We start from the raw sequence: 15,391 nt of genomic DNA, 5'->3' as shown, positions 1-15,391 counted from the left end.
GTACCCTATTTTTATTGCCCGCCAACCAATTTCCTACGCAAAAATTCGCCAATTCCAAAGCGTTATTATCGACAGAGACCTTTCATGGAGCCCCCACATTTCATACTTGAAGAGGCTTACCTCCATTGCCAATATACTAAGGTTTCTTGCCTGTAAAACCTGGGCCACTTCCATGGTATTTATGCTTCAACTATACAGAACGCTCGTCCTAGGATACTTGCGATATAGCACACCAGTGCTGTCCAATGCCAACAAAACTAACAACCATGTCCAACAGAGCATTCAAGGCCAAGCCCTTCGAACATGTCTGGGGCTAGCTCAAAGCGCTTCAACCGTAGCAACAATTACCACCGCGAGAGACCACCCAATAATGACCTATTTATTTATTTATTATTTTTTTATTAAGGAACCCACAGCGCCAAGGCATTACACTGGGGGGGGGGGGGGTACAAGAAAAATATACATACGACCCCTCTGCTCCTGGACAGTGTTAAAAGTGATAACAAAAGAGGATAAATGAAAACACGGCAAAGCCCGTAGCAATGCACACCTACAATCTACAGCATCAAAAAGAAAGCATCATTTAATTCAGCCTTCACAACATTACTCGGCAGTCTATTCCATTCCCTGATGGTTTTAGGAAAGACAGACATTCTAAACAATTAAGTTCTTTTTGCAAGTTCACAGACCTTAAAATCATGGTCAACACGATTGGATCTATAAAAATGCTCTTGCACAAACTTTTCGCGATCAACCCGAACAGCTGAATAATAAATAGCATGGAAATACTTCAGACTCAACTTCTTACGGCGCGTGTCTAGCAATTCCCAGTTGAGTTCTTCCTTCGTAGGCGATGCCTTGTACTGAGCCCCGTGTATGCCAGATACGAAACGAGCGGCAATGTTCTGCACCCGCTCCAGCTTATCTTTGTCTCTACGAGTAGGCGAGAATAGCAATCGACGCGCTCCGGGCACATGTTCGCCATATATCGAGAGTCCCTGACCCCCATCTCGCTCGCTTTCCTGAGAAAAGGCGCAAGGCAGCGTTTTCCAGATCAGTTGCGGCTAACCAGCACTCTTTGTCATTGAGGCACTCGCTCGCATCAGAACGCCATCACATCTGCGGTACTTGAAAAAGCCTCCTGTGTACCTTGCTGTTCCAGGAATAGGGAAGAAAGCTAGCCTGACCACCGCGGCTCTCAAGCAGATTACGTTGGAACTTTTGCGTTGTTCGTACGCTAACCAAATCCATGTTTACACGGACGGTTCTGTTTCGGAAAATTCGATGGGCGCCATTGTTATACCATCTCAATCGATCGTCATCAAGTTTAAGACTTTACACGTAACGACATCTACAGGTTCCGAACTGGTCGCTCTTCGCGCTGCTATCGAAAACATTGAAAAAGAACCGCCTATAAAAAGGGCAATATTTTGTGATTCGAAAGTAGCCCTCCAGAGCTTGTGAGGTTTACGACGTGGCAATTATGAACAGCTGGTGTCTAATATAAACGAAACTTGCCATTGTGCTTCTGAACGAGGGCATGATATCATCTTTCAGTGGCTGCCCGGACATTGTGGCATCGTTGGTAATGACCGCGATGATGACGCTGCCCGACGTGTCCTGGCTGGCGCACCGACACTCCTTATACTTTATCGAGAGTTAACGCTGCACGAGAGCTTCGCAGTCTCGCTCGTACCATCACGTTAAGTTACTGGCACACGCCACAGAACTCTAAGTGCCGTTTATACAGCCTCGACGCATCACTGAAATTTAAATTACCAGCAAACCTTTCACGACGTGACGCAACACTGCTGTGTCGGCCGTGGGTAGGAGTAGCATTCACTAACTCCTTAAGCTATCGTATTGGAATGGCGGACTCACCAATGTGCGCTAAGTGCAAGTGTGAGGAGACCTTGAGTCATCTTCTGTACCACCGTGCTCGCTTTGATAACCAACGTCAGACTCTCCAGTGTGCCTTGAATAGACTGAACGACATGTCATTTACAGAAGCAAAGATCTTGGGAGCCTGGCCTCACAGTTCATTAGCCCAGAAAGCAGTTCGAGCGCTTCTTCACTACCTGTAGGCAACACACTTGAGTGTCCGACTACAGACATACTGCACCTAACTTAGTGCATGTGAAAGTGCGGTATAGACTCATGTTTTCTCTCTCCCTTTCACTCCCCCATTCCCCTCCCCACGTGTAGGCTAGTAAATTGGACTCAGTCGGCTTAACTTCCCTGCCTTTCCTTCTTCCTCTCTCTCTCTCTCTCTCACTTGGTGGAAGATGGACACTTTATATAAGGCGAAAGGCAGAGCTGAAGTGAGAGGGAGCTATACAATCTAGCAGAATCACAACGCGATGAAAGTACGTGCGGGCAATCAACCGGTACAAGCTTGAAGGTCCGATAATTACGCTTACGTCAGATGTTCGTCAGAAATGCTAGTCTTGCAATCAGATTTGATGCACTTCTTTCTTGAATATACTTGCTTTCTTAGGTCGTTGCGCTGAAAATATAAACATAAGCTCGAGCAAATACAGGCTTGCCAACTGCTTGGAACCGTGTAGAATTCTGCAAAACTACTTTTACGGTATTTATCTTTCACAAGAGAGCTTCGATATTTTCCTACTCAAAAACACTAGCTGAAACTTCGATAGAAACCTATTGGAGTTGCAGTTTAGGGTATTGTAAACATTTTTATTTCCAACGATTTTTTGTGGAGATCACAAAGCGCTGTTTGAAATCGCTTTTGTAGGACCTTGAGGATTTATATCACAAGTGACTATGGCAACTCTGCCTTGAATTCTGCATATAATTTCGTATCATTATGCCTCTAAAAAATGCAGATTCACTTGAAATGCTTTGGTGTAGTTGTAATATTGTGAATTGGCCGCAGTTCATATTCAATCTTTCTATTTAGGGCATTCCTGATCTCTATAAGGTCAACGCAAAGCGCTGAGGCGAGGTTCGGCCCGTGGGCCGAAGTTTGGAGACTCTTGTTCTAAAGTCTTTCGGAACTTCGCCACAATATGCAATCGCTGAGAGACGCTCCTAAGTTGCAAGATGCTTTGTTAATCAATAACGGAGTCGAACAAACTATTCTCGACAAAAAGACAGACGATGCTACCTAAACTGATTTCGTTCAGCGCAAAAGTACCGATGCAAGCCGAATCTTGTGACAGCTGCGCTCCTACCCTCGGCTGGCTAAGCAGTTGTACGTGTAATGCCGCAACGTTGACATTTCGACAGGTTGGTACTGTGCTTGTGGTGTCTGTTCTTCGACCTTGTTTGTCGTGCTGCTTTCATTTCTCCATGCCACATTATCAGTTTGTCTTTGAGTAGGGACTTTCGACTTTGAACGTGAAATCAGCGCAATGAGTGAAAAGTCTGATGACGTTATCTCTAAACAGAGGCGCTCTAGAATAACAGAACCAAATAAAGTTGTCTTCGAATACCATTGTCAAGTTTCTTGAATAAGTACATACCATACTTCAAGTCTTTTTTTAAAGAAAGGTAATTAAGTAATTTTTATGGTTGTCTACTTGCTGGCTCATTTGTTCACGAAAATTCTGTCTGTCAAAAGGCATAAACCCCCAGTGCAAGCAGAATAGGCAGAGCTAGCAATATTTAAATATTACTGATACTTACTACGTTGAACGCCGCCGCCTATGCTGTCGGCAACGTTCGCCAATAATACTCGATCAAAAATAGTTACCTATACACACAGAAATATGACAACGCAAACAACCTAAGCTCAAAATTCTGTGCTCTATGTGAGCGCTGACCAGTCAGAAATGTCACTTGCGCGTAAGCCGCATTATGAATTTGGCTTCTCCAGTGCATGTTGCCAATTTAGTGAGCGACGTAGCTCAAGCCCACATTCTGGGTTTTGATGTGTGCTATATGTTTTTGCGTGCGCCGTTCTGCGTTTTGTCATTATATTCATTCAGCAGACGTTGCCACTGCTGTTTCATTAGGGGCTTTAATCTGACTTTACTAATCGCGTAATGAAGGCGCCTTAATTAGTTGTGAGCGACAAGGCTAGGCTGCAAAAAAAAAAAAAAAGAAAGGAAGGAAGAATCGCACGCGCTTCGAATCACTGACGCTGAGATATGAAATTGTTCACGAAACCGTTATTAGCGGCGAGAATTTGGAGTGGCGCCCTCTCGCGAGTGACGTCACGGCCAGGACGCCGCTCGCTCCGGCTCGCTCGTCCGCCGCGCGCGCTCGTTTTCATGTTGCGTGCTTGGGGTATTGGCGGCTTGAGCCGTACTTACAGAAGGTTAGTTCGGATTATTTATGTTGCCATGCGTGGATCGCAATTTATTCTTTGAAACCGCGTGAGTCATGAAAATTTGAGACTTGGTTATCGCAAGCTATGTAGCGCTGAAGGGGTCTACTGGTCTTGCAATGCATATATGCACACTGTCTGTTCATAAATGTTGCTTAAAAATAACGTCTGCAAGTTCAACACGCGAACTTATTTATGATGCTCCTCTAAACACTCAACATTCCCTTATTACTTAAGTATGAGAGACATAGCATTTTACATGGAAGAAATACCTTGACATTTGGTGTCAACATTATAAATCCGTATTAGAATGACACTGCCCAGCGAAGCTTTCGTCATAATTATTATCACTCTAGTGAGTTGTTTTAATGAAATGTGGCAACTGTATTAAGGCCTAAATGGAAGAGATAGGCGCGCATTTTGTGTGAAAAGGTTTGGTACTACTTTCACCGTTCTCTGAAATAGGCACCCAGAAACTCATTGGCTGTTAACACGACGGCGCATCGTGTATAGTACATATATACCTCACGAATACCATAACAGCAATCTCATGAAAGAAAATTTCGTGTTTAAGATCGAGAAGCAATTAAATGCAAGGGATGAAATATGCCATAGTGACCCTCAGTAGCTTTTATCGACGATATGGCACACCCCTCCCGCAACGGAAGCAACCGACTGTCGTTATGGCGAGGCGCGCATTGTTCGCGAAACCCAGCAGTTCACTACAACTTCGAATTGAAACCATGAAGTAGATCTTTACAGCTCCAATTACAATGCCTATAGCATACTCTAAGCACTACAGCGCAGCTTAGGCTGCGTTGAAATAGAAAATGCAAACACATTCTGCCTCAAAATGTCTCGATCCTGCGTTGTTTAATTACACAGACTGAAAACGATTTGCTTCGTCAGTGCAGTAAAGAGAACCTCGCGTACCAGCCTCTTAAAGAAGACACCACAAGTCTCACATGAACACTTGACCTCCCCTGGGGAACAATGATATCTTCAATATGTGCAACACTACTAATGAATGGACCTTCAGCTTCTTGCTGGCAGCAGCGAAGTGGTCCAGAAGGCATGTTTCACTCAAATATTTGACCGGAGCAGCCTGTGTCAGTTCTCCAAACGGATTCATCATGTCTGTTTCTCAAGCAAGAAGCACCAGTAAATTGCTCAAGTGTAGCACGGAAAGGGAATAAATATTGGTACATTCCTTTCTGTGTGCTGCAAATGGCTGTAAACCTCAATCAGCTTTGCTTCATGTTACCGCCATTTAAATTTAACCGGTGAAGAGCTGCCTAATTTCGAGAACCAGTTAAAAACGCAAGTGGTAATGGCTGAATCTAAACTGCAGTGGTAGTTAAGTCCTAGTGTTACTGCCGAGGGTTTCTGTGAATAGAAAATTCGATATTATACCGTGAACTATTCGTCGGGAGCAAACATGTTTTAGCGGGTTAAAATCAAGATAAATGTTGTAGAAGTCATATATCATCATCATCATCATCATCATCAGCCTGGTTACGCCCACTGCAGGGCAAAGGCCTCTCCCATACTTCTCCAACTACCCCGGTCATGTACTAATTGTGGCCATGTTGTTCCTGCAAACTTCTTAATGTCATCCGCCCACCTAACTTTCTGCCGCCCCCTGCTACGCTTCCCTTCCCTTGGAATCCAGTCCGTAACACTTAATGACCATCGGTTATCTTCCCTCCTCATTACATGTCCTGCCCCCCCCCCATTTCTTTTTCTTGATTTCAACTAAGATGTCATTAACCCGCGTTTGTTCCCTCACCCAATCTGCTCTTTTCTTATCCCTTAGGGCACATTCACACCGGCGACTTGAGGAGGTCGCGCGACCATTTGCGACTCGCAATCAAAAAGCGACCGAAGGCGACTGATGTTCACACCGGCAAGCCCGGCTGAGCGCGACCCGCAAGTCGCAATCCCGGAGATTATCGTTCTCAGCGAGAACTCTCGGAATCTACGCGGAATTTGAACGCGACGCCGGAGGAGGCCGGATGTAGACACACGAAAGATCACTTCCGGTGCGCCGCTGATTGGTTTATCAGTTTTGCGACCACGTTCGCGCGACTGAAAAATCGCGCAGAAAGCGACTGGCCCAAAATGGTCGCTTTTCAAGGAAGGCGACCGTTTGCGACCATTTGCGACTGGTCGCTTTGCGACCAACTTGGTCGCGCGACCACTGTCAGTCGCCGGTGTGAATGAGCCCTTAACGTTACACCCATCATTCTTCTTTCCATAGCTCGTTGCATCGTCCTCAATTTAAGCAGAACCCTTTTCGTAAGCCTCCAGGTTTCTGCTCCATACGTGAGTACTGGTAACACACAGCTGTTATACACTTTCCTTTTGAGGGATAGTGGCAACCTGCTGTTCATGATTTGAGAATGCCTGCCAAACGCACCCCAGCCCATTCTTATTTTTCTGGTTATTTCAGTCTCATGATCCGGATCCGTGGTCACTACCTGCCCCAAGTAGATGTATTTCCTTACCACTTCCAGTGCCTCGCTACCTATCGTAAACTGCTGTTCTCTTCCGAGACTGTTAAACATTACTTTAGTTTTCTGCAGATTAATTTTCAGACCCACCCTTCTGCTTTGCCGCTCCAGGTCAGTGAGCATGCATTGCAATTGGTCTCCTCAGTTACTAAGCAAGGCAATATCATCAGCGAATCGCAAGTTGCTAAGGTATTCTCCATCAACTTTTATCCCCAATTCTTCCCACTCCAGGTCTCTGAATACCTCCTGTAAACATGCTGTGAATAGCATCGGAGAGATCGTATCTCCCTGTCTGACGCCTTTCTTTGTTGGGATTTTGTTGCTTTCTTTGTGGAGGACTACGGTGGCTGTGGAGCCGCTATAGATATCTTCCAGTATTTTTACATATGGCTCATCTACACCCAGATTCCGTAATGCCTCCATGACTGCTGAGGTTTTGACTGAATCAAACGCTTTCTCGTAATCAATGAAAGGACGACGCAACGAGCTATGGAAAGAAGAATGATGGGTGTAACGTTAAGGGATAAGAAAAGAGCAGATTGGGTGAGGCAACAAACGCGGGTAAATGACATCTTAGTTGAAATCAAGAAAAAGAAATGGGCATGGGCCGGACATGTAATGAGGAGGGAAGATAACCGATGGTCATTAAGGGTTACGTACTGGATTCCAAGGGAAGAGAAGCGTAGCAGGGGGCGGCAGAAAGTTAGGTGGGCGGATGACATTAAGACGTTTGCAGGGACAACATGGCCACAATTAGTACATGACCGGAGTAGTTGGAGAAGTATGGAAGAGGCCTTTGCCCTGCAGTGGGCGTAACTAGGCTGCTGCTGCTGCTGCTGCTGCTGCTGCTGCTGCTGCTGCTGCTGCTGCTGCTGCTGCTGCTGCTGCTGCTGCTGCTGCTGCTGCTGATGATGATGATGATGAAACGCCAGAGAGGAAACGAACGGAACAATCCAGGAAATTCCCCCCCGGCCGCTCAGGGTGACCTCGGCGGAAAAAACCCGGCCAACGCTCTGATCAAAGCTGGCACGCCAGCTGCGACGAAGCAGTACGAGAAGGAGACGATGCACCGGCCGAGGCTGAGGCTGCCTCCGCTCCCGAAAGACGACTTCCAGATAATTTTGAGACCAAAAAGACTCATTGTGAGATCGCTGCAAACCCACCCAGTCGCCCGGGCCGTAGTGGCGGCAACCAACTCGAAATGTAAAGGTGAAGACTTCATTATCAGACTACGCAACGGCTCAAACATCATTATTGTAAGCACGGATAACGAGGAAGCGGCCCAATATGTGAGACGCATCACCCATCTCACGTTCGGGCAACGCACCTATGAAATAAACGCTTACGTGGCAGTCCCCGAGGACACCCAACGAGGGGTAATTCACGGCGTAGACCCCGGAACATCGCCGGAGGAACTCAAGGCCAACCTACGGGCGCGGACTCAAGGAGTCACGATCCACAGCGCCCGCATGCTGGGAAAGTCAAAATCCGCCGTCATCACCATCGACGGCCCCTAACCCCAAGGCAAGTCCTATACTACGGAGGAGAGATGTGGTGCTACCCGTACCGCCCGACGCGGCAGATTTGCTACATTTGCTGCCAGCAAGGACATCAATCGGACGTTTGCCCGAACCCGGAGACCAAGGCCTGCAAACTATTCGGGACGCAGAATCCGGCAGAAGGACATCAATGCACACTCAGGTGCCTGGTTTGCGACGGCGATCTCGCAACCGGCACGAAAGATTGCAAGCTGCGACTCAAGACGGCTGGAGAGCTGCGAGGGCGACCCCCGAAGAAAGGACAGCGGCAGAGCTGGAGCCGGAGCCGATGGCGACGCCCGAGATGGTTCAGCTCGGAGGGCGACAGGGGCCGATCCCAGAGCCACAAGGGGGCCGGGTACGAGGACCAGTCGCGGAGCCTAAGCAGGGGCCGGAGCCGAGGACGGAGCCGAAACAGTGGCAGACCCAGGGACGAGTCCTTCGAACCCCTGGGGAAGCAGAACGGCAGCCCGGGGCAGCAGAAGCAACAACAACAGAAGAAAGGCGGAGTCCAGGTGAGCTAGGGAGTAGGCCCTCCCAAATCACTGTTTCCGCACTCGGGTCAAAACAACCAAAGAAACAAGGAAAAGAAACTAGCTGAGGAAAATATAGCACTCAAAAAAGAACTTGAGCTCTGCCGAGAAGAAACGCGGCAGCTAAAAACGAGAATAGATGACCTAATAAGGGAAATGCAGTTGCAGAGGCAATGCGGGAACTCATCGGGGCGTACGCCGAGCCCACCAGTAGAGCAGATCACACAACAATCAGAGGAACAGAGCCTTAGAAATGAACTAAAAAGCTTCATGCATACAATGCAGAATCAAATGTTACAAATGCAACAGAAAATAGCGTTGCAAGACCAAAATTTCCGCAGTTACGTAAAAAACCAAAACACACAAAGAACCACCAATCACGCCACAGACAGGCTCTTTAACGAGAGAAGATTCGGACCAGAAAGCCAAAGTAACAACAACAACAATACATCATGGCAGGAGAAAACAAACTAGAAATATGGCAGTGGAACTGTAGGGGATACCGGCGAAAGCAGGGACTCCTACAGCAGTACATAAACACTAGAGACAAACCACCAGACATTATTATGTTACAAGAAACTAATACAACACCCACCCTAAAAGGATACACGTGCCAGGAGAGCGGACGCACCGCAACCCTCATTAGCAACAAGGTAGTCACCATAGCACACAAAGGAATTGAAGACACGAAAATCGAACACATAATAGCAGAGATAATACCCAAAAAGAACCACAAAGCTAAAAGCACATATATAGTTAATCTATACAGTCCCCCCAGGCAAAAAGACAGCGACTTCGGCAAACTCTTTGCAGAAGCAAACAAGCTAGCCAAGTCAAACGCCCTAATAATTGCGGGGGTTTCAGTGCTAAAAGCCCGAGCTGGGGATACCAGAAAATCGAAAAGAACGGGCAGCAAATATGCATTGCGGCAGAAAACATAGGCTGCGACCTCTTAACTTGCCCAGATCTAACATTTGTTAAAGGAGCAAAGCAGGCCGAATGGGAGAACCTGCTGGAGAACCTAGGCAGCGATCATTATGTACTGAAAACCACAATCGAAGCGGAGAACGTAAAAAAAAAAAAAATCGGCACAGCCCATATCACAGATTGGGACGCCTTCCGTAAGCACAGCGAACAACTAAAAAGGGAAATCACCTCGATAGAGGAATGGAGCCAACGACTAAAACAGATACAAGAACTCTACACACAGGAAATAGATAAAACAGAACAAACACCGGAGGTGGAGTCGCGGCTACTCGGGCTATGCGAAGCAAGACGCGGGCTCACGAAAGGCTGGAAAAGACAGAAGCTAAACAGGAAACTCAAGAAGAAGATAGCAGAGATCACAAAGAAGGCAGAAGAGTACGCAACACAGCTGGCCAGGCAAGGGTGGCAGCAGTTCGGCAGCTCACTGAACGGCACGCTCAGCACAGCCAAGACGTGGCGCATACTAAAAGCCCTCAAGCAAACCGAAAACAGAAAGCGGCAAAGCAATCCAGAGACTGGTCCACCAGCACGAAGGCTCCGACGAGGAACTACTGGAGGCAGTGCGTGTAGAATGCTACGGCAAAGACAATCCCGAAGGCTACGACGGGGAGTATTTGGGGACAGAGAACCCCGACTTGGACAGAACGATTACAAGAAAGGAAGTGTACGCGGCAATTAGAGTGACAACCAAAAACACAGCCGCGGGCGCCGACAAGATCAGAAACTCCCTAATACGCAACCTCAGCGACGAGGCGATAGATCAGCTCACAGCATACCTCAACACACTGTGGGCAGAGGGCACGATACCGAAGGAATGGAAGCACGCTGTCGTGGTGATGGTACCTAAACCCGGCAAAAAGCGTCAGATTGAAAACAAGAGGCCCATCTCGCTCACCTCGTGCCTCGGTAAACTCTACGAAAGAATAGTCACCAGAAAATCCAACACCACCTAGAGGACAAGGAGCTATTTCCGCACAGCATGTTTGGCTTCCGGGCGAACCCGTCAACACAAGACGTCCTGCTATAGATAAAAGAAGAAATCATAAACACGTCACCCAGAGCAGGCGAAAACATTATCATGGCCCTAGATATCAAAGGGGCCTTCGACAAAGTTAGCCACGAAGCCATCATGGAAGGACTGAATAACGCCAACTGCGCCAAGAAAATCCACGACTACGTGAGGGCCTTTCTGACCAAACGCACGACAATGGTGGGATTGAGGGATCTGCGAAGTGACGTCTTTACCACCCCACGCAAAGGCACGCCGCAGGGCTCCGTGATCCCACCAATGCTCTTCAACATCGCAATGATCGGACTGGCTCGAAGACTCAGCAAGATTGATGGCATCCAGCATGCAATATATGCTGACGACATCACGGTCTGGGTCAATCGAGGCTCCCTAGAACAGAAGCGAGAAAAACTGCAGGAAGCGGCCAAGTGCGTGGAAGAATATGTCAGAGAAACGGGCCTGGCGTGCTCCACCGAAAAATTAGAAATCTTGAGAGTGGGAAGAAACCCCACCAAGGAAGAACTAATAGTAAAACTAGAGGGACAAAACATACCTGAAAGGAGCATGATACGCATCCTAGGCATGTGGATTCAAGGAAGCAAGAAATGCAGCCGCACAATCAGCTTACTCAAAAAATCGACAGAACAAGTAAGCCGAATGATAACGAGGGTATCTCAAAGAAGAAGCGGAATGAAAGGTGGAGACGCAATCAAGCTGGTCAGAAGCCTGGTGGTCAGCAGAGTCACGTACTCGCTCCCGTACCACAACATGACCAAGCACGAAAAATAACAGACGGAAACGCTACTAAGGAAAGCGTATAAGACGGCGCTACATCTGCCAAGAAACACGCCCAACGATAACTGTTACAGATGTGCCTAAGCAACACCATCGAAGAACTCGCGGAAGCGCAGCTCAATGCACAGATCGCCAGGCTCAAGCAAAGTGCCACCGGCCGCAAGCTCCTAAAAAGAATAGGTCATAACACAGACGGAATGGAGGATCGGGCAGCTAGCATCCCAGACAGCGTTCGCCAGACACTGGAGATTAGCCCCCTACCGAGAAAAATGGACCCGAATCTCCACGCCGCCAGAAGGCAGGCACGAGCAGATTACGTGGAACGAAACCTAGCCACACTAGAAAACACAGTGTACACAGACGCGGCCGTATGCCCATGGGACCGCAACACTAGAATGTTTAGAGTCGCTGCAGCAGTGGTAAACCACACGGGAGAACCAATTAGCTGCGCGACCCTGAGAAACTGCACGGTAACGGAGGGGGAAGAAGTCGCCGTAGCTCTAGCGGCGGTTGAAGGTTACCGCAGAAACAAATCTCTGATAATTCTAACAGACTCCAAAGCAACATGCAGGAACTACACACAAGGCAGAGTTAGCAAGGAAGCACTGAGAATCCTCCTCGAAACAGAGCCTCCTAACAAAAACATAAAACGTAGGATCTTCTGGATACCGGCCCACACCGGAATAGAGGGCAACTCAAGGGTGGACAGCCTAGTTCGCGAACTCACGCACCGAGCAGGGCAGTCGGAAACCCTAGACGCCCCCTTAACAGTGGAGCCGACGTATGCAGAAATACTTAACCACTACACAGGAAGGAGACTTTAATACCACGCACCCCACACATCTCTCACACAACACGAGGCAGTCAGCTGGCGAAGACTGCAAGCAGGCACGTTCTTCAACCTGCACACACTACACAAAATGTTCCCTACCCAGTACAGGGATACATGTCCGTGGTGCGGGGCAACCCCCACGTTATACCACATCACGTGAGAATGCAAGCGTAATTTCGCATCCCATAAAGTAAATAACCCAAGTGCGGAACAATGGGAGGGTCTCCTCACCAGCAGCGAGCTCGCAGCCCAACGGGCAATTGTGCAGTACGCCTGCGAGGCAGCAAGACTCAGCGGTGCCCTGGAATAGGGGCACCGACCTTGTGGAGCGGCCAGGACTCAAGACACGAAGACACCGGCCCACCGCCAATCTCTCTGAGACATAGAGCAGTAAAGTTTTTCCATTCCATTCCATATGGCTTAAGCCCCTGCAAGGGTGCCTCGGCGGTGCGGCTTCGTATATTCATTTATAGGAGAGCCCGTATGGATGTAGAATATGATGTCCATGAACCACTGTCACCGAGAGATTCCCTGTCGCGCTGCAGTTGTAGAAAGGCGCATATCTTGAGATATGCGTACGCATTTCGAACGAAAGCCGTACCGCCTCAACCCCCCCTCCCCCCCGCCTTTCGCAACTCAACACATATCGTGATGCTGTGCATAATGAAAGAAAACACAGCAGGTCTAGTATGAAATATCTTACTACCTCTTTACCCCTTTTCCCCGTTCGTCCCCTTTTCCTACCCCCTTTTCCTACTACCCCCTTTCCCCGTTCGTCTGCGCTCCGAACGATGCCACGCCCACGTTATGGCCGGTATCGGCCGGTCGTGAACGATGGGTGATAAGAAAATAATATAATCAGGCGAAAGTAATCGGTACATAATACCGGCCCAGAATTTAAAAAAACATGACACCTTAATGCAGACTGGGACAAGTTGCGACTCAATATTTCCCGAGCTGTGTGCCTCGCACACAGAAGGAGGAGGCAAGTTGCTGAAAATGAAGGTGACTGCTATGGCACAGAAGTGCAACGTTATCCATCCAAGAATACGGCCAAGCCTGGCTGAATCTCAAGCAAGCCGTATACGTTTACGCTGTAGCGCAGTCGCGTGCGCAAGCCATTTCTCTCCCCCTTTACGCAATGTTCAGTCCAAGAAAGCTCTGCGCACCTGCCCATTCGTGCTTGCGAGAGCACACCAAAGTGCGCCACGTTCGAGCGCGTTCGCCCCGCCGACCGACAGAGTGAACCGGTTCGGTGACATGTTCGAGCGGACAGAATTAAAGGGCTGTCGCTCGGTTATACCCGCGCGACGCCACTTGCAGCGCAGACCCACCACTCTCGAGCCAAATTTCGCAGAAAGTTGCCGCGCTTCGCGCGGGCGGCCGCGGCGGTGGAACGAAGCCCGCGGCCCGGTCAACGCGTCCAGCTGTCGCAGTCGCCAATTAGGCTCCGCACTGCGAATGGAGCAGCTGCCGCCGACAGAGCGCAACTGTCGGGGGCCGCGGTGCACTGCGAAAGGCTGTCGCAACCGAGCGCGCGCACGAGAGAGAGAGGCCGAAAGGCGCCGCACGTCGACATGGGGTGGAACTACAGCGCGACATTATTAGGGAGCGCAAACCCGTGCCACCCCGAACCGACGCGTGCCCTTCTCCTCTGCGGTACTACAAAAGTTGGCGAAAAACACAACCCGATTCTGTTTTATTATTGTCGGCAGCGGGGGGAAAATCGTGTATTCGGAAGGTGATTAGGGAAAACTGGGCGACCCGCGCGCTGTTCCGAATTCTCGGTCGGTAATTGACTTTCACATTAAATAAACACGGGCGCTCGCTTATAGTCTGATAAAGACGGCTTATAAGCAGGGCCTGACATTGAGGTTAGGCAGGGTTAAAAGAGAATCGGTGATGAATTCGAAAAGTACGCGTACTTCTCCGCGGTAGCTCTCTGAGTGGCTTCCTGACGAGGGAAACAGGTTGAATGTGATATTCAAACGACCCATGTTTCTTTCGACGACTGTTTAAGATTATTGAATATTGATTATTTCAGACAAAATGACATTTTTTGTGGTACAAGCGCTATGGCTGCGATGTACATCAGAATTTGCGAGGTAAGCTTTCATACAATTATGAACAAATTGAAAGTAACTGAGATTCTAAATAGTGAGCATATATTGAGCAACTTGTACGATGGCAGATGCTTTTTGGCATTGTTCTTTACAGGTGGCTGTCATGGCCATCTGCAGGTGTAGAAAAAAACACTGTAATAGATAAGGCCAAACGTTTTCAAGGAGAGCGGTAAACTGCGGGCATGAGGTGGTAATGCCTGCCGTATGCGCTTCAACCCTTATGTATTCTTCTGTAAATTTCTTATGAATAGGGACCCTGTAACTAATTATACTAGATAATTGAACATACTCTTGCACTGATTCTAGAGGCTAACTGCCCGTCACGAATCCTCGACATTCTACTGAATACCACCTTCCTCATATTAATCTTCAGAATTACTCTTACACTTGGTCAGCTAAAGTTCTGAATGGTTTCTTACAAGTCATATGCAGTGTTGTGCAACAGGAGAATCTCATCTGGAAACTACAGGCTGCTGAAATATTCACCTATGCTTCCAGTACTTCTTGACTATACAATGCCTTCATGACTCTGGACGCTCACAGAAATGGCCTGGACTGAAGCCGCCTGCTCATTAATCGGCTGAGCAACCAATACAGATTTATATATATATATATATATATATATATATATATATATATATATATATATATATATATATATATATTACAGAATCAAACACCGTTTCCTAACATATGAAGGTCATGTAGAAAGGTTGGTTGTACTTCTTAGATTTCTCATTTACGTGTCTCATGAGATTCGTCTGATTCAT

The sequence above is a fragment of the Dermacentor variabilis genome, chromosome 1, assembly GCF_050947875.1.
Source record: "Dermacentor variabilis isolate Ectoservices chromosome 1, ASM5094787v1, whole genome shotgun sequence".
In the NCBI taxonomy this organism is placed as follows: Eukaryota; Metazoa; Arthropoda; class Arachnida; order Ixodida; family Ixodidae; genus Dermacentor; species Dermacentor variabilis.
This window is presented reverse-complemented; position numbering follows the sequence as displayed.